The sequence below is a fragment of the Pteropus vampyrus genome, unplaced genomic scaffold, assembly GCF_000151845.1.
Source record: "Pteropus vampyrus isolate Shadow unplaced genomic scaffold, Pvam_2.0 Scaffold67, whole genome shotgun sequence".
In the NCBI taxonomy this organism is placed as follows: Eukaryota; Metazoa; Chordata; class Mammalia; order Chiroptera; family Pteropodidae; genus Pteropus; species Pteropus vampyrus.
Window position 1 is genome coordinate 904900 of NW_011888848.1, and position 19700 is coordinate 924599.

General features: G+C 37.0%; 1 pseudogene; it reads left to right on the plus strand.

Annotated features, from left to right (window-relative positions):
* The first annotated feature begins 18243 nt into the window (after window positions 1–18243).
* Window positions 18244–18362, plus strand: LOC111740722 (annotated as a pseudogene).
* Window positions 18363–19700: the final 1338 nt, after the last annotated feature.

Below are 19700 nucleotides of genomic sequence, written 5' to 3' on the forward strand. Positions count from 1 at the left end.
CTCCTAGTCAGCATTTTACTGGAGGTTCTAACTAGGGCAATTAGGCAAAAAGAAAAAGAAAAGGAAAGGAAAGGAAAGGAAAGAAAGAAAAAAAAATAAGAGGCCTCTAGAAAGGGAGAGGTTAAAACTATCTCTATTTGCAGATGCCACAATCTTGTATGGGAAAATTCTAAGGACTGTACTAAAAACTACTATAATTAATACAATACAGAAAAGTTCAGAAGTTTTCAGGATATAAAATCAATAAACAAAAATCATTGATTTTTCTATGTCCCAAAAATAAACATTCTGAAAATGATACTAAGGAAACCATTTCATTTATAATAGCATTGAAAAGAATAAAATACTTAGGTATACATTTAACAAAAAAAGTGCAAGCCATGTACATTGAAAACTACCAAACATTGTTGAAAGAAAAAGGATTTAAATAAATGGAAAGACATCCCATGCTCATGATTGGAAGACAACATTTTAAAAATGGCATTAGTTCCCAAATTGTTCTATAGATTTAAGACAATCCTAATCACTATCATAGCTTTTTTTCTTCCCACCAAAATTGATAGGTTGAGTTTAAATTTATGTGGAAATGCGAGGGAGCCTAAATAGTCAAAAAAATCTTGAAAAGAAGAACAGAATTGGAGGATTCACATTTCCTGAATTCAAAACTTACTGCAGAGCTATAATAACCAAGATGATATGGTACTGGCATAAGGATAGACATATATGTTAATGAAATAGAATTGAAAGTGTAGAAATAAACCCTTACATTTGTACTCATTTCATTTTGACAAGAGCACTAAGACCATTCAAATGGGAAAATAATAGTATTTTTAACAAGTGGTGTTAAGACAACTGAATATCCACATGGAAAAGAATAAAATTGGACTTTAATCTCTCACCATAAAAAAACTTAACTAAAAATAGAACACTTAAATGTAAGAGCTAAAATGATCAAATTCTTATAAGAAAGCATTGTAGTAAATTCTCATGACTTTAGGTTCGGCAGTGTACAAACAACAAAAGAAAAAGTGGCTAAATTGGACTTCATTGAAATTTAAAACTTTTGTGCTTTGAAGCACCATCAAAAAAGTGAAAAGACAACCCATTGAATGAGAGAAAGTATGCACAAAACCTATCTGGTAAGGAAATTATATTCGGATTACATAAAGAACAATTCAATAGTACAAAGACAACAACTTACAAATGCGTAAAAGATTTGAACAGACATTCTGGTTAGGCAAAATAGTGGTCCCTCAAATATGCTCATGTCCTAATCCCTGGAACCTATGCATATACTAAAAACTTTGTACACTTTAAATGGGTAAGTTTAACGGTATGTGAGTTTGACGTCAATAAAGCTGTTTTTGCTTTAAAGAATAGTTTAATGAACTCCTGTACATTTTTTACCCAGTCTCACCAATTGTTTACATTTTGCTCCATTTACTTTGTCATATTCTCTCTCTCTCTCTCTCTTTTTGAATGTACGTATACATGTATGCATATGCACATATCTTTTCTGAATCCATTTGAAAATCATTCGAGATGATTGTGGAATACCACTCAAAACTTAAAAAAAAAAAAAGCTATTGATACACACAGCATTAGATGAATCTCATAATTACGCAGAGTGAAAGAAGCCAGGTGAAAAAAAGAGCACATACTGCATGCTTCCGTTTACATAAAACTGTAGAAAATGCAAACCAATCAATAGTGACAGAAAGCAAATCTGTTGTCGTCTGGGGGATGGGATGGGAGGCTGAGAGAGTGAGAGAGAGGGATTACCAAGGGGCACTTACACACGAAAAACTTTTGGGGGTGATGAATATGTACTTTATTTTGATTGTGGCGATAATTTTATGAGTCTATGTATAGGTAAAAATTTACCAAACTCTATACTTTAATTATGTACAGTTTATTGCATATCAATTGTACCTCAATAAAACTGTTAAAAACTTTTCAAGTTGTACACTTTAAATATAAGCAGTTTATTATATATCAATTGTATCTCAATAAAGCTGCTAAAAGAGAGGACGAATGAAAACTAAAAAAATACATTTAAATCGTAAGGAAAGGGCTTATTTCCTTAATATAAAATCTCCACCAAATTAATAAGAAAAAGACCAAAAACACAACTGTAAAACTAGTAAAGGATATGAGCAATTCATGAAAAAGGAAATATAATTGCCTCTTAAACCTAAGAAAACATACTCAACCTCACTCGTAAAAAGAAAAATTCAAATTAAAGTATCACTGACACGATTTTCCACTATTAAATGTCCAAACATTTCATAAACACTACATTGGTATGAGTTTGGGGAAACAAGTAATAGTTTCCCCCATAGATGGTAAGTGTATGGACTGGTACAACAGCTAGGTAGGATACCTTGACCTTGACAGAGAATATGTATCTGATTGCTGCATCCTTGTGCACACCTATTCCACTTCTTGAAACTTTTTTCTACAGACATACTTGTATAAGTGCAAAATGACCTTTGTTCAGTGATATTCATGGAGGTTTTATTTGTAGTAGTTAAAAAACTGGCAACAAACTGAATTCTTGTCCATAGGAGATTGGTGAAATTGGTTAAAAAAAAAAAAAAAAGAATAAGAAAGTTCTTTATAAGTAGGACTAGAATAAATTAATCTTAAGTGAAAAAAGCAGGGTGCAGAACAGTGTGTATAGCATGCTACCCTATGGATTAAAAATAAGTCTACAAATGAATATTTGCCACATATACATAAGATTGTGTGGAAAGACACACAAGAAACTGGTTAACTGTGGTTGCCTCTCGGGAGTGGTTTGAGGAAAGATTCGGGAATAAGTCTTTCCTACCTATTTTTTATGACTTGAATTTGATTCATTTGAATGTATTTCCTATGTTTAAAAAAAGCCTCTTGATTACTGATACTAATAAACCGCTCTGGGGCTGCAGAAGTCTTAGCTCATAAAAGAATTTCTTTTGTTTTACAGTTCTCCCCCTATTCTTCCCTCTCTCTCTCCATTCTTTCCCCCAACATTTAAAAAAGAATTTTATTTTTAAGCCAACATTTCTGGGGGTTTTGCAGCAGGAAAATATTTCATATTTTCAGATTACATAGTTCATAATATTTCCAGATATTGAAGTTCTCATTATTTCTTAAAATATTTCTAGGGGTGGGAGCTTAGTAAAAAGGGTCTACATTTGTGCTATCATTTTTTAAATTCCAATTTGATGGGTTAAACTCATATCTCATTATTTTAATTTGCACATTCTAGATTGTAATGGATTTGAAAACTTTTTCAAAGTTATAAGGTCATTTGAGTTCTTTTTTATCTTTCTGTTTTTTCATTTACATTAGTAATACATTGATTGCATTTTCATGCAATATGATTCAAATCATATTGAAATATAAAATATTTGTTAATATATGGTGTTAGGTAAGGACTTTAACTGTATTTTTTAGCATTAATAATTTAATAATTTTTTTCAATCATTTTTTGAAAATGTACTCTTTCTGTATTGATTACAAAAATGCTTCACTAATTCTAAATATTTACATATTCTTGGATGTATCATAGAATTTAGAATTTGTTTCATTGACTTATCTGTTTAGTATCATGTCAGAACTTTGTTCAGTTACTTTTGATTAAGAGTTTTAATTCCATTCTTTGTCTTTTTGTTGTATAATTTTGGAAATGGAATTTTAAACAGAGTTACATTAAATTTATAATAAAATGTAGAAGATTTGAAATTCTATAATACTCATTCTTCTCATCTGAGAACAAGGTATTTTACTCCATTTATTTAGGACCACTTTTATATTTCTCAATGAAATTTTTCTTCACATCGGCACTGCAGATTTTTTGTTAAGTGTACTCTAAGGTATTTGGGATTTATAGCCCTTTCCCCAATGATTAGATTACTTTATTGTGCTCTTTCAACTTTGTGTCATATTGTATCACTCAGCATCCCTCCGCTGCCGGCAATTCCCTTGCCGTCAGAGTGGCTGATGGGCGCTTTGAATGCCTCAGGTCTGATGGATATTATTTATTCTTCTTGTGCTCGACTGGACCACCTCTTAGTCTCCCTTTATGGCCTGTAGAGAGTTTACAGTGACCCACTACTGGACCAGGGATGAGAATCTGTGATAGCTCTTCTTCATTTACATAACTAGCTGGCTGGTTGCCTGCCAGCTTTTTCAGAGCCACGCCACCGAGAACTCACCACTTGTGCTTCTGATCCCTGCTTGGATATCTGATTCCAGGCACTTCCTTCCTCACAGAGCTTATCCCCACCAAGGGCCCCTTGAACAACCCTAGAAAAAAGTCAATTGCTTGTTTCCGATTGAACCCAAGAATTGTTCCTATATTGATTAAAAACCTATATGAGATCACAGAACATATAAAAGAGGCCCTCGATCAGAAAATTTAAAAAAGAAAGAGAAAAGCAAAGACAATAGCCTCTTTCTATTGAAGCTCTCTATGCCATGCACTTTCTAAATGTTTATTTTTTGGATAAGATAAAATATTTTATTTAAAAAATGTTCTTTTCCATTTTTTTATTTCTAAAAAAATTGTGGTAAAATACATGAAACAAAATTAATGACTTTAAACTTTTTAAATGTACAGATCGATTGTGCAAAGTACATGAACATTGTTGTGCAATTGATCCTTAGAACATTTTCATCTTCAAAACTGAAACTCTATATCTATTAAACAACATCTCCCAGTTCCCCTCCACCCACCCCAGCCCCTGGCAACCATCATTCTACTTTGTTTCTGTGAGTCTGACTACTCTTGATACCTCATATAAGTGAAATCAGATATTATTTGTCTTTTCGTGACTGGCTTATTTCATTTAGCAGAACATCCTCAAGGTTTATCCTTGTTTAGCAGGTCAGAATTTCCATCTTTTAAGATTGAATGCTATACCACTGTATGTACATGCCAAGTTTTGTCTATTCATTACTCCATTGATGGACATTTGGACAACTTCTACTTTTTGTCATTGCAAACAATGCTGCTATGAACATGGGTGTATAGATACCTCTTCGAGACACATGCTTTCAATTACTTTCTAAGTGGTTTAGTAGATTTATCTCTTTTGATCTTTACAACTTATGAATCAAGTACTATTAATATCCTAATTTTACAGATATGGAAACTGAGGTACATAGAGGTTAAGTAATTAAGTAATTATAATTCTAGAACTCTCATGTTTAATAACACGCTACACTGTTTTCCAAAAGAGAGATCTAGGGAATGGAAAATAAGGGAAATGAAAATCATGTTCGCATTGCTGACCTACAAAGCAAGAGGCAGGCATTAATTTTTATCATGCGCCGTATTCAAAGAACAATACAATAAAAAATATATTCAGGTTATTTCTATTCCAACAGAATGAATTATAAAATTAAGAGCTATTTAGGTAATTCTTGAAAACATCCTACTTTTGTGTTACCTTTCAAATATAATTCAGATAATTGCTTTGTTTATATAAACAACTTTCTGTTTATATAAACACAGCCATAATGAAATAGATGAGCTGAAAAGAGGGAAAAAGGATGACTGCTCTGTGAAAAGCTCATGAAACAGAGATCTTTGTTTAAATTGTTAGTATCTGCGAGTATTACTTTAGAGTATATCTTATATAGTAAAATGTAATGATTTGAAATATTACTCTAGGAAGCTTGAACAACAGACTCTTCATAGTTTAAGCAGCCAGTGTGTGGTATGGAAAACTGGTGATGGCAGTGATCCCATGATCTGCATTCCTTGATTTGACTATGTCTTAACTTGTATATATCACATATATGCTTTTGCAGTATAAATTCCAAGAGAGAAACAACATGACAAATGTTAAATTGTGTTCTGGGGAATGTTTTTTAATAGGATGTCTATAAAGTGTGTGTGTGTGTGTGTTGCATATATCTCAATATTTTTTCTTTTTCATTTTTTTCAACTTAGCTGCACATTAAGATCATCTGTCTTCCTTAGGTCTCAAAACACTGCTGGATTCTCAGGATGGGGAAATAAATATATTTTTGTTTCCTGCCCCCCCCCAATAAATTATTTGAGTTGTTGTTTTAAGCTAAATTGTATTTCACTTCCTTTTGGATTTTTTTACCATGGACTTTTTTTTAGTTGCTGTAAAATTTATACCTAGCAAACACATTTAAAAAAAAATGTGAAGTCCTTTATAGAGATAGAAATCACTGAATACTTTTTTTTTCCCCACAAAATTATCCTCAAGGTAGATGAAGAATGTTTTACTAAATTCGATGCGGTTTGGTTGTACAAATACATATGCAGCAGTGGATAAATAAAATATTTAAGGAAATCTTAAAATAGTTAAATCAATACTCTACTATAGAGAGAAATACAGAGATTAGAGTTTAAGTTTTGATAACATTTATATGATGGAATTTAGGGTGAAAGTGTTGGTATCTCATTATAGGGGCATAGACAATAATATTGTAGTAATTTTAATTGTCAAGGTTGGTTTTTTTTTGGCTATATGACAGAAACCCAACTCAAATTTGTTGAGATAAAAAGATGATTTTAATTGCTCACTGAATCTTAGACAGGGTTGAACATACAAAACTGGGTCCTGGGCCTGATGAACAGCTGGAACCAGGACCTCCAGCTGCCACTATAATTTCTCTTTATCTGCAAGTTTACTTCCTTCTCTTTAACTGTAGATCAGACTCCTCCGTGAGGCAGGAAGCATGGCCCACTGACAACTCCCTAAATTTTCCACCATTAACTACTGTACCAGATGCTGTTGCTGCCCTGGCCATGTCTCCTTGACCCATGTGTAAGATCTCCTGCAGCTGGAGACTTGCTCCCCCATCTGTACCAGACTTTGTACCTTAGGAACCTGAATCTTTCTACCTGAGGACAGTGGCTAAGGGCTGAGATAGGCCAAAAGTGCAAGGTGGTTTATATGTAACCCCATTAGCCAAAACAGGGATGGGAATTGGTGCAGAAATACCTTACTTTCTCATTCATTTGGATGGAGGGTGGGATAATTCTGAGTTTTGTTTAACAGGCCTGTTAGAGGGGTCCCAGCAGGACGAATGCCTTACTGCTTTCTTCCTTTCCATGTCTCTCTTCTAACTCTCTTACTTTGCTCCCAGGGATCATCTACCAAATAAACCACTTGTACTCAAATCTTTGTTTTAGAATCTTTTTGGGGGGAAACCCAAAGTAAGACAACCAGCAAACAGTAACTGTGATACAGGTTTCCTTTGTGACCCAGTGCAAAAACCATGGAGAAATTCTTAGATTGACCCATCTTGGATCAATTGCTTACACTTGGCCACTTAGTTGTTAGCCATGGTGCAAGGACATGGTAGCCATCACTTAGTTGGAATATGGGATAAAGTACTCAGAGTCATGGCTAAAGGGAGTGGAGAGAAGGGGCAGATCTAAGATTCAGCAGGATATTATTTGCAGAAGACGGGATATGTGTTGAGATGATGCACTGTTGGATATATAAAACAGTAGGTCTTTACTCATATGATAGTTAATAGCATGTTTTATTACATGTTTGCAATGAGGCTATTCTTTGTAATTTTGTTTTTAAATAATTTCAAATTTACAGAAAAGCTACAAAAATAATATGAGCCACTTATTGCTCAGATTTACCAAGATTTTATATTTTGTCCTATTTTTAAAATTTGTTTTTAGTTTTTAATTTTCTTTCTTTTTTATTTAGGTATAATGGACATAAAACATTATATTAACTTCAGGTGTATAACATAATGATTTGATGTTTGTATATGTCTTATTTGTTTTTATAATATTCTCTATGTATACATACATATACGTGTGTACATACACATACATATGTACATACATACATACATACATACATACATACAATTGACCCTTGAACAACACAGGTTTGAACTGCACAGCTCCACTTATACGCAGATGTCTGACAACAATACAATTGGCCCTTTGTATCTGCTCTTTTCGCATCCACAAACTTAGCCAACTGCGGATGGAAAACAGCATTTTCACATTCCCAACCTCAAATTCCCAGCCATGGATTCCCAATGGCAGATCGAAAATACTGTTTTCAGTCAGTAGCTGGTTGAATCCAAGGATGCTCAGGGCTGACTGTAGTTAAGTTTTTGGGGAGTCAAAAGTTATATCTGTATTTTTGACTGCTGGGGTGGGGGTGTGGTCAATGTCCCTAACTCCTGTGTTCAAGGGTCAACTGTTTACACACACTCATACATATGCCTTTATAGGTGTATATGTATAAATATATATATATCTCATGTATTTTTTCTCTGAACCATTTGATAGTGTTAGGGATACCATGCTCCTTTACCCCTAAATATTCCATTGTGTATGTGCTAAACACAAAGAATTCTCTTACAAAATTTAATGTAGTCATGAACACAGGGAATTTATCATTGGTTTTGTACTATTATCTAATCTGTAGTCTATATTCAAATTTTATTAATTATTTTAATAGTATTCTTATAGCTATTTTCTCCCTAGTTTAGGATCCAAGAGCATGCAATATTTAATTGTCAGGTCTCTTTACTCTCCTTTAATATGCAACAGTTTCATCAAACTTTCTTTGACCTTGGCATTTTTGAAGAGTACGTGCCAGGTGTTTTATAGAATGTCTTTCAATTATGAAATCAATATGTTTTTAACTAGGGGTATATGGGAAATGGAGAAGGAAGTAGCAATGAGCAGGGGCTCCACAAATAGTTTTGATAGTCAGCTTATCAACTTTGAAGTGGTTTTCATTCTACCTTCTATTATACCTAGATCTAGAGAGACTAAAACTAGAGAGAGAATGTTCATTGATGTAAGCTATATAGCACAGTATTATTGGAACATGTAGGAACATGTGGATGTAATCAAAGTGTCAGTGATGAATTCTTCAAATAATTCTTTTTTAAAAATATAATGCTGTTCAAAGGTGGTCTCTAACCAAAACTTCTACACAGTGAGTGGGTATGTTGAATATATCAAAGAAATTTATAGCTGAGTGGAACTAGATATTATTTAGTGCATTTTACAAAACAAGAACTTTAGACTTACTGAGCTTAAGAAATTTGACTATGGTAGAAAGCCAAGATCGGATCCCACATCATCCTGATTCCTTGCCCAGTGCTCTTTCTTATTTTGCCCCGAGCAATCAAAATTATGCTACTTAACTGTAGTTCTCATTATGAATCCCATTTGTGATTGGATGAGACTCCAATTTTCAATGTGTTTGATTCATCTCTTAAATAAATGAAACAAATAAAACTTTACCATGAAAGTTCTCACTTTAAAGGTATTACTTGAAATTGTTACTAAAATTAGTAATTATTTTGTGCCTTGAAACATTCACTCTGCCAATAGAAATGCTTCCATAGCTAAATAAACAATGATTTTAACACATTAATTTCTGATGGTTAGATTTTTATACTTTAAGTAGAAAAATGGAGTCTCCATTAATTTTATTAACTTAAGAACAATGCCCTCCAATGGAATGCAGACCTAATCCTCTCATTAATGACAAAAATTTTATATAGAGCACTTCCTTTAATAGGGAGAAATGGTTGAAATGCAGTCTGGTGTAGTAGGAAGAGCATGAGCTTTAATCAGTAAAATAGAGCTTCAAATTTCGTAGAAGCCAATACTAGAAGTATGGCCTGAACAAGTTGAGTAATCTTTCTGAGCTTCAGATTTCTCATCTGTGTAATGGTAGAAAGACTACCAATTATTTGAATCTCTGTTGAAACTAAGTACTTATTCTTCAGAATGTGAGAAAATGTCTTTTAAAGTGTCTGACATGGTGGAAGCTCTCAGATGTGATTATTTTGAACTGGGTACTTGCCCAAGTGCTATGAGTAGGTATTAAGGAGCGTCATTTAAGGTGAGGAAGCTGATCCTACCAGCTAATGCTAAAAATAATCCAAGATGGTCATAAACAGTCCATACAGTTATCCCTTAAACTTGCTTTGCCTAGGTTTGGGGCTAAGTCCCACTTTTCTGGTGGGGCGGTTGCATTAAAAGAGATAAAACTCCTTTCATTCTTTAAAGCTGCCCCAGATTTTAATTTTCATTAGATTTCATTGGCATAAAAATGTTTTGAGATGGAGCTCCTTATTATAGGACTTGTTCTGCACTCCCATAGGGTGTCCATCGTTGTATTTATGTATTTTTTTTCTTAATTGAAAATATGACCCAGGTGTTCATGGTCTGTTAGTGAAACTAGATATAGTAAAGAGATTTCTTGAAATTTTAAATCATCTCTGTTATTTTTTAAATTAACTTTCTCATCTCTACAGAAAATTGGTAAAATAAATTTCCTAGTCTTTCATAGGACTATTTCTTTCCTGAAAATCAGTAATGTCAAGGTAGACATGAATTACAAAGGTCTGAAAATGGGACCTGTAATGGAAACTGTAACTCGACCAGGTAACGACAATATTGCAAACGTGGAGCTGATACAAACTCAGTCAGTCTTCACCCAAATGAACTTCTCTGCTTTCAAGTCTCATGGAATTGCTCCTCCATATTCTTCTTTTCCTGTTTGAACAGAAAAGATATCAACAGTATTAGCAATTATCTGTGTGAATAAGCTGCTTTTGAGTTTGACAAATTTTCTTGGAAAAACGCTTTAAAAGCAATTTGCCCAACATAGGAGGATTATCGAATTGCTAATTTGGGACTAACAGGGGAGTCAGGAGTCCAACCTCCAGTTGCTACAGGCATTCCCTCTACAGTCTCTCTAACAGATGCCCAACCAGGCTCTTTATCATTCAAAATGATAAAAGAAGTCATTCTAAGGAAAAAGATGAATTTCTGTATTTTGGTTTCCACAATCCTTTCCACTTAATCATTGTCTTTCAGAAACAGAAAATATAAAATGAAAGTAAACTAGAATACTGTTGAAAAATATCTGTATCTATATAATTAAAGAAAGACATACTGTTTGCTCTTCTTTTTATTGCATTAATTTTTATTTATTCTAATGGCATACATACACACAGAAACGCACATACACATATGCTAACGAAGAATACACGCATGGACACAAACAGACACATGCGCACTCATATACTTTGTTTCAGGCCTCCTCAAATGATTTTTGTAAAGAGCACTTAAACTATTACATAAAAATGTGGTGTTGAGACTGCTGAGCCTGATAATGAAGAGTGGACATTTACACATGGCAGTGACATGCTAGATAGACACAACAGTGGCTCAGTCCCCAGGTGTGATTTGCATGCTCTTGCAGGGAGCTCTCGATCTTTTGCTACACTGAGCTCCCTCTCCTGGTGTCTCTATTTCAAAAAGAGCCCAGCAGGTGAGGGGAAAACTGTAACAGCTGAAAATAGAGCCAAATATGACAAAAAGTACAAATGGGTGTGTTAGGTTTTTGGTGGTATGTTGTAAGCGTTATTTCTTGGTAGTCGCATGTAGTAGAGAATGTTCTTTTATGCCTGCTTTGTTATCTGTCCCGTGGGAGACTGTCTGATGATCAGTCTTGGTCTGATTGAGCCTGCTGGCCAAACGCTACTGCTGACATTGGGCTGCAGTTTCCACAAGTGCCTCATTTTACACATGGACGGTGTGAGAGGTAGAGGAATGATGGCAGAGAGCCGGGAGAGAACAGCTGTCTGTCACATAGTAAACAGGGACGGCTGCAGATCAAGGCCAAGCTGGAACACATGGCGGGCTGCAGGGACAGAGCAGGCAGAGCTGCTGAAAATTGAATCCTTCCTCCTAGCTCCTGACCCTATCAAATCACAGCGCAGGAATTATTCTTAATAGAGTTAGAGTTCTTAATTTTTATTTTCTCCACACATTTGCTTTTGATTTTACTCACAGTAACCAAAAGAAGGCTTGACAAGCAAAGAGATTAATATTTCAGGACTCTGAGTGCAAAAGTCTCCATGAAAACCTCACTATGCTAACTAATAGGCACTCATAGAATTCAGTTTTATTTTCCATGGCTTGAGTCTCCTTGTGTCTACCTTTAGAATGAGTGCTCTTATTCCAACTATTATTAAGCACTGAGCCTACTTTGTGGTGATTACTATTTATTATTTACCAGTGAGTCACAAAATGAAAGATTAAAGTTACCATATGTTTCCTTGCTTTTGAAGATGACTTAAAAAAAAAAAATAACAAACTCAGTGACTGCAGAAATGAAGTGTTTGGTTATTTCTGAGCACTGATGTGACCAGAGTGACCTGGTTTCCACGGTTTTAGACACTGACTACTTTCAGGACTCAAAAAATTCTAGCGGTTAATGCTTGCTTGGGGTTGTTCCACCTACTTAGTGGACGACTCTATCCATCAGCCATGGTTTATTAACGGTTCTTTACATGCCAAGCGCTCCCCCAGGGACTTTAGAGAATTACAAAAGAACAGAAGACAGATTTTAAATTGTAAACTCTTGGGTAGTTTATGATTTAATGCAAGAACCAGAGAAAACGCAAACAATAAATATAACAGACAAAACAAATTTCAGCTAGCGTACTTGGTGCCCTCAGGAATAGATGTGTTACTCTTGTGCCAAGGGCACTAGTAACATATATTATTGGGTGTTCAGGAAATAAAAGTTTTCTTAGTATTTTTTCTCTCTTGTCCCAGAAGAGGTAAATGTAGTACCATAGTTTCATAGTTCCTAATTCATAAAGTATGTAACACGGCTATGACTGAAAGTAGCAGGGTTCTCAAGTATCAGAAATGATGCTTGAATTTGGCAACGGAGTCAGTCCCAATCCTGCAGTGAACATGCTCTGCTTTGGAACCAAATGGCCAGAATAGCATATGTGGGATTCTGAGGCTAGACTTTGTGATTCCATGGATCCAAAGCAGGCTTGTCAATTTAGTTAATTCATCCAAGCAACATTTGAGCGCCAACCACCTTCCCAATGCTCTTCTAGATGTTGGGGATTTAAGAATGAGTAATAAGGATGCATTTTTCTCAATGAACTCATAGTGTTCATGTGTGTGGGTGGGGAGGGGGGAAAGTTTGAGTGGAGAGCAAGTAAGTAGAAAATTGCATTAGAATGTGGTAATTGCTAAAATAATTTTTAATTAATAATTTTGGACTTGGGGGTATAGGCAGCTGGTAGCCAGACAGCTACTAAGATTTCTGGAAGAGAGAGATTGTGAGTGATGAAGCTCTTGCTGGGCATAGGTGTTGAGAATGATAGAGTTAAGAAACGAAATAGAGTTATGCTTACTGATGGCATTCTGATATTCTGAGGGCAGCGAAATTCTCAAGCATGACCATAAAGTGGAAGAGAATCTATAACAGTCACTGTCAGTGCCTGGCCCAGTCCCTCCTCACCTTACCATTGCAATAACCACTATTGTTGAATTCCAGTGGCCTGAAGGTTATCCTTCACTCTTCCCATGGGATAACTCTGAGACTTGACTCACAGCTTTTTCGAGAATGACTAATTGGTGGTAGCTGTCAGGCGATCCTAGACCATTCATAAGGGTAATTTTATTAACCCCTTTTTCTCCCCCAACCCTCCTTAACCAATCCAATTTTTCTTTTCTTTGCTAGATCCAAACAGGGTAAGAAATTTTCACAGGTGAATGTTCATAGATGAATATGCATGTTCTGAGGGTCAGCCCACAGATCCCTGCTGAGCAAAGCAGATTTTTAAAACTTTTACACATAATTGGTCAAGTATTTTTCCCATAAAATACAAAAAAACCAACCGAATATTTATTCCATGATTCCACAATCCCAAATTTAGATATATACAATTTTTAAAAAATGCTGAGAGTATCATCAAAAATATGGAACTGATGTTTAAATAAATAAAAAGATAAGGTTACTTACAACAATGAAATTTACAAGGTGAAAATATCAGTGGCTTAAACAAAACAAAATACAGAAGACTTAGAAATGGAGGGAACTTTCAACCTTTCAAGCTTCCTCAATAGATGTGTTAAAATTGTATTTGTTGAAGGTGAATGAACAACAGCATGCACATGACATAGACCATGTGGCACGAACAGTAGTCAAGAGTCTCATAGATATTAGGTCGTGAACTTGGACAGTGTTCTCCTTAGGATAAGTTGCCACACCTTTTACTGCCAGCTCAAAGGAGATGATCGTATGTCTCATCAACAATGTCACACTGCCCGGGAGGCCCTTTTAAACTCCACACAAACTAGAAAAACAATTGGAGGCACTTATCATTCAGGCTTTCCTGATACTTTGTCATTATCTGGGGACATGGTGACCACTCTTCCCAGTGGCTTCAAGAGGCACTTCTGAATGTAGCAGGATAATACTGTGACAAATTAATCAATGTTCTTTAAAAATTTTCTGTTGCCTAGTAAATCCTTCCCATGATACAGTCCACAAGTAGTTGTGTATCACTGATTTCTGGAGGGAAGTTACTCTCCCCCAAGGAGAGCAGGTTCCTGTAGTTTTCTGACATCATGTCCCTGTAAAGGCCCTCTGAGCAGGGTCCAGGCATTCCCACTCCTCCTGAGAGAATTCTCTGAACGCATCCTTAAATGTCAACCATTCCCGGCAAAGAGCCATTCCTTCCTCTTCTTTCCTCTTCCTCTGAGCTTATTTCACAGGTAAGTGACATTCTCTAATTGTCTTATGTAGTCTTTTGTTTTGTTTTGTACTACTCTACATATCTTTAAGCCAATAACATCAGCAGCACCTGGGAACTTGTTAAAAAGGCAAGTTCTTGGGCCCCTTCTAAACCTACTGAATCACAACCTCAGAGATTGGAGCTCAGCAATTTGTTCTGATAACCCATGTGGGTAATTCTGATGGCATGTTAGTGTTTGAAAATTATTGCTTTAAGCTAAGAAAATGTCTGGCTCAGCTTGCACCAAATGTTCAAAGTGTTCCTACAGACAGAATCTCATAGAAATGTTTTTAAAAGAGACAGTATATCCTTTTAAAAATCAATCTCTCTGTTTGATGCTTATTAGGCCTATTTTGCTGTTGTTGTTGATGGTGATGATGTGTGTTTGTATCTGTGTGTATGTTTTAGTTCTAAAAACGTCATTTCCAGTAGTGTGCTGGTAAATGTTTTACAACCAACAATCTGGAAAAAAGAAAAGTCGTCATTTATAGGAATTGCTCATTTTTGTGGTGTAAATACTCCAACCATGGTTAATTTCAAGGTACCAACATGACACCATTGAAGATGAAACTGGGAGAGATGTGGAATTGGGAAGAGATGAGTGTAGTCAGTATTTGCTTAACCTGTCAATTTTGATTCTACACATTTAAGCATAAAGCCCAGGACGTAGCTGTACTTACATGTTTGCTGAATTAATTATGAGAGGATAAGCTAAGGTTTTAGGGCCAGAATTTTATCTTTTGGGTAAGGACAAATTTAGTGTGATCGAAGACTTTAATTAGCATCTCATACTATTTTTCCTTGCTTTTAATGACTTTCACAAAAGTCATAACAAAGAGAAATTAAAAGTATTTATTTAAAATATATTCTTTAAATAGCTATCTTTACTATATACTACAACAGATCAGGTTATTTAAATACAGGCCATTTTCAATACAGCACTTTATGGCAATAAAACACTTTGCAAATCAATTTTATTGTTCCTCTCTACAACCTCAAGAGGTAATAGATATGAGTTCCTTATTTTTACAGATGAAGAAAGTAAGGCACAAAGAGATCTTCAAACTTTCACATAGTGTGTTAATAGAAAAACTGGGATTAGGACCTGAGTCTCGGAATTTCCCAGACTAAATAGTTTATTAGGTTATATTTTCTGAAATGTGAATAACTTAAAAATGAGACTGTAATTGGCTTTTGTCTGCAGGGGTGGCTATGATTTCTGTTGGCACAATGTACCAGATCTAAGGTTTACCCTAAAGCTTGCCATGTGCCTTCTGCCATCCCTGACGTCCCATTGTCCCTGTCAAGAATGATCTTAGAGGGCCAGCTTTTCTACATATTCCTAAACCCATCCATCCCCTAAACTATAACTACCTGAGTTAGAGGTGGATGCCAGACCCAGGGGTGACCAATCAAGAGGTTGGCCTGTGGCTCAAACAAAACAGAACATTTACACTCCTTCTCTCCAGAATTTGGAATAACAAAAGATGAGAAAATTTGCATAGGAACTAAAAGTTAAAAGTTATGATATAAAGCTATGCTGGAAAGGCCATTGTGGATCGTGGGTAAACTAGTTACAAGATAGCAAAAATTACTGGTAAATAGAAGGTTTGGCTTAGAGAACAGATATAGTGGTCAGATAAGGAAGAAAGTAGTTAAAGAAAGGAAAATAAGTAAATGCTCAGAAAAAAAATACACCATGAGATACAGACCTGTAGCTATTGAGAGAGGGGGAGGGAGAGAGAGCAGCCAGTTTCTGGGGCTACTCTGGTGACTGGCAGCTTTCCAGCCTCTATCCATGTATATATGTATAAGTTCTGCCGCACAGAACAAGAACTCTGCCTTAGTGACAAGCCCAAAGCAGGTTTGCAGTCTTCACATAACAAGAAGTCTGGTGGCAGGCGGTTCTGAGCTGGAGCAGCAGCTCCACATCATGGCATACCAGGCTCCTCTAGTTTTCTTCATCACCAACCTTGACATGTAGCTTTCGTCCTTCTATTTGGCATCTTATAGCCTCCAGAATCACATCCATTCCATGCCAGAAAAACAAAATAATGAAGAGAAATGTGTTTTCTGTATGTAAGTACCAGGAATTCAAAACTTCTGTTTTCATCCCATTGGCCTAAACAGTAATGTGTTCTCCTGGCTGCAAAAAACAGTAGGGAATATAGCCTGCCTTCCTTCCATCCTTCCTTCCTTCCTTCCTTCCTTCCTTCCTTCCTTCCTTCCTTCCTTCCTTCCTTCCTTCCTTCCCTCTCTCTCTCCCCCTCCCTCCTTTTCTTTTTTCTAGCTTAGCACATTGTTGCCCAGGACAATACTGGGAGTCCAGTTAATAAGGAAGAAGGGGAGAATTGCGTTAGCAACTCACAGTGTTTCCCCAGAATCCTCATACCTAGACCTCTACCATCTGCGGAACCTGAGTGAGTCTTGAACTAAATTAGCTTGAAGGTAAGAGGTACTTGGTTCCTCCAGGGTAATGCATTTTGACAATCAGCCACCATAATTCTGCTGTCTCTCACTTTAAACGAATATAGCTGCTCTGTTCCGAAGAGTGCTGTCTTGATTTAAAGCACTTAGAAAAAAACCGAAAATATTAATTGCTAATAACAATATGGATTTGTTAACAAATCATGTCAAACTAACCTCATGACTTTAAAAAATGTTTTTCATTAGACTGAAAATATTAGGAAACTCTGTAGATATAGAGTATCTTGCATTCAGGAAGGCATTTAGTAAACTTTCTTGATGTCATTGCAGAAAAAGATAGTCTACCACCATTAAACTTGATGTAGAGTATCTGAACTTAAAGCTGGTTAAATATATTTACCCAGTATATCGACAAATGGACTAATGTTACCCCGACCAAAGGTCTTCAGAGGTGACCCAGTAGACTCTGCCCTTGACTTTGTCCTCTTCAGTGTTTCTGGTGTGACTGGAAGAACTAAACGCTCACTGATCCAAAGTTGAAGGCTAGCTATTACGATGGGTGATGGAATAAAAAAATCAATCGCACAAATATAGCAGAGAGAAGATCTGGCTTAATAGCAGTTCGTGAGAGAAAAAACAAAAAGGACAACATTCAATCCAATTCAACTGTGATGATTTGCTTGCCCCTCTGCCCTTTTATCTAACTTTTATAGCAAATCCACAATCCAGGGGAAATCCAATCCTTACCACCTTACACTTGCCCTTGTGTAGCTGAAAGTGACTGGAAGAAAACATAACCACATTGGAAATCTTCACTTCAAATCCATGACCAAATAAGCCCTTAATGCTGATAGTCGTAGAACCATATAAACGCTCCTGGTGCCCTAGGACTTTTCGCTGTTTCACTCTCCTCTCTCCAATCCTGGCATCTACTCCCTTATGCTCCTTCTCAGCTGATGCTCATGCCTCCTACTTAACCGGGAAAGCTGAAACCGCCCAAAGAGAAGCTGCACAGACTCCCCTCCGCCATGTCTACCCAGCTCTGAATATGTCCCCCACCTGTTCTTGCCAGCTACAGCGTTCTTCCCAGTGCGTGCCTCTATTTGTGCACTGGACCCCACTCCTTTTGCCTCCAGAGACATCACCCTACCGATTCTCTCTTCCTTGTCTACAGCGATTGTTTTCTCTATTGAGTAATTCCCACCAGCATTAAGAAATGCTATTATAGTCCACAGCCATGCTACTCTGAACAAGCCGGATCTGGTCTGATCTCAGAAGCTAAGCAGGTTTGGCCCTGGTTAGTATTTGGATGGGAGACCACGTAGGAAGACCAGGTGCTGTAGGCAAAAAAATAAAAATAAAGTATTGAAAGTTGACAAGATCCTTGCAATCCGTAAGGTAAATCAAGGGTTGCTTCGCTTAAAAAAAAAAAAAAAAAAGGAAATGCAATATTACTCTGTCAACTATTTCTAACCCCCTGTGACCTGAGAATTGCTTCTCTTCTTCCATATCTATGGTTCTTCCCCTATAATTGGGTGTTTGCTGTTCACAAGCAGGAGTTGTTCGGTCCCCAGCTGAAGCCCCGCTAGAGGGTCACCCTCAGATCTCCAGAACTTTCTCTCTGTGCAACCTCTTTGCTCTGCCGTTCTGCTCTGCATGTCTTTGCACTGCCTTGGCCTCCCCAAATTCTCAGCTCAGTCTCCCCATCTCAAAGGAACCTTTGAGGTCTGAGGTTCAGAAAAGGAAACTTTTGTCCTTAGCCCATCCTCTGAACCTCTCCTGTCTGGGTTGTCGCTGATCTCCGGGGTGGCGGTGGGGGGTGGGAGTGGGGGGTAGCGGTGGGGGAGTTTGCGGGGTGGTGGTGGAATGCAGTTCGCAGTCCTCTCTCTGCTTGGCCTGTCAGCGCATGGCTACGCTGAAATGCCCTCCTCCGCTTGCTGCATCTCCTCCTCTGGCTTCAGGACAGCACTTTCTTTATCTTCCCCACTCAGTTTCCTTTTCTGGTTCCCCGTTTCCTCCCTCAGCCTCTGAATATTTGAGTTCCAGGACTGGTCTTTGGGCTCTCACTCTTTACCGGATCTACCTACCTCGCTCCTGGCGGATCTCATTTGGTCACTGAGATGAGCCCAAATTTATGTCTGTAGCCCAGACTTTCTCCCCACCTCAAGATGTGTAACTCCTGCTCTACACCGTGCTTAGGTTTAGTTACAGCTAAAACGAATCATGTTCTGAGTCAGATTCCTGCTTTTTCTAAGTTTCTCCGCCAGCAGCCTTCCTTACTACCTCCGTAATGGCAGCTCCACACCTCCGACTGTCCCTGAAAACTTTACAGTAATTGACTCCTCGCTTTCTCTCACACCTCATATCTCACCACCAGAAAATCCTCCGGGCTCAACCCAGAGTCTGACCACTTCTCATCTTCCTCACTGCGGCCACCCTGCACTGTCATCATCGTCTTTCCCCCTCGATATGGCAGTAATCTCCTAACTCGCTTTGTCTTCAGCCCGAGAGGAAGAAATCTATTTAAGTCTTTTGTCAAAGCAGCATCCAGAATGATCTATTTAAAATACAACTCAGATCATTGACTGTTCAAAATTCTGCAGAGGCTTTAATTTTCCGTAAAGTAGAGGCCTCCCCACACCAAGGCTCTCACCGATTCTCCCTTCACTCCGAGCTCCTTGCCT